We start from the raw sequence: 1257 nt of genomic DNA, 5'->3' as shown, positions 1-1257 counted from the left end.
GTTTGGAAATTAAAGATTTATGCCAGACTCGATCGAAAGCCTTTGAGATGTCAAGTGCAATGGCAAAGCTTTCGCCAAAGTCCCGAAAGGAGGATGACCAGGAGTCTGAAAGGTAGGTGAGAAGATCGCCAGTGGAGCGTCCCTGACGGAACCCATACTGACGATCGGAAAGAAGGTTGTGATAGGAAAGATGCCTTAAAAATTTTTATTAAGAATTGACTCGAAAACTTTTGAAATACAGGACGTTAAAGCAATTGGACGATAGTTGGAGGGTTGGGAGTGGTCACCCTTCTTTGGGACTGGCTGAATGAGAGCAAACTTCCAGCAAGAAGGAAAGGTACAAGTTGACAGACAAAGGCGAAATAGTTTGCCTAGGCAGGGTGTAAGCACAGAAGCACAGTTTTTGAGAACAACAGGAGGGACCCCATCAGGCCCATATGCCTTGTTAGTACTGAGGCCAGTAATGGCAGAAAATACATCAACTGAAGAAATTTTAATGTCAGCCATGAGGAAGTCAGAGGGGGGAAGTGATGGAGGAACAGCACCAGAATCGTCTAAGGTGGAATTGGAGGAGAAAGTCTGTGCGAAGAGATCTGCTTTATCAGTAGAAGAAATAGCTACAGAACCATCAGAGTAGAAAAGAGGAGGGAAGGATGATGAGGTAAAGTTGTTAGAAAGATTTTTGGCAAGGTGCCAGAAGGAGCGGGAAGAATTCGAGTTGGAGAGTTGAGAGCATTTAGTATGGATGAAATTATTTTTAGTAGAGCGAAGAACAGACTTAGCACGATTCCGGGCAGAAACGTAAAGATTATGTGATTCAGGGGTGGGTTGGCTCCGGTACCTTTTGTAGGCCTTCTCCTTGTTGCGGACAGCATTAGAACAAACGTGATTAAACCAAGGCTTTCTTGCGTTAGTCAAAGGATATGAGAAAGGAATGTATGCTTCCATGCCCGAGAGAATAACCTCCGTAATGCGCAAGGCACACTCAGATGGCTCACGGCCATGGAAGCAATAATCATTCCAGGGAAAATCAAAGAAGTACTGCCTGAGGGCCTCCCAGTCCGCAGCTCCAAAATGCCAGAGACGACGTTTCCCTGGAGGGTCCGCAGGCCGTACTGGAGCGATAGGACAGGTTAAGGTAATAAGGTTGTGATCGGAGGAGCCCAACGGAGAGAAAAGATTAACAGAGTAAGCAGAAGGATTAGTTGTGAGGAAGAGGTCAAGTATGTTGGAGCTCTCTCCAAGGCGGTCAGGGAT

The sequence above is a fragment of the Coenobita brevimanus genome, unplaced genomic scaffold, assembly GCF_032717465.1.
Source record: "Coenobita brevimanus isolate Jiangsu-jjx unplaced genomic scaffold, ASM3271746v2 jjx.HiC_scaffold_1276, whole genome shotgun sequence".
Classification (NCBI taxonomy): domain Eukaryota; kingdom Metazoa; phylum Arthropoda; class Malacostraca; order Decapoda; family Coenobitidae; genus Coenobita; species Coenobita brevimanus.
Note: the sequence above shows the minus strand (reverse complement) of the source record.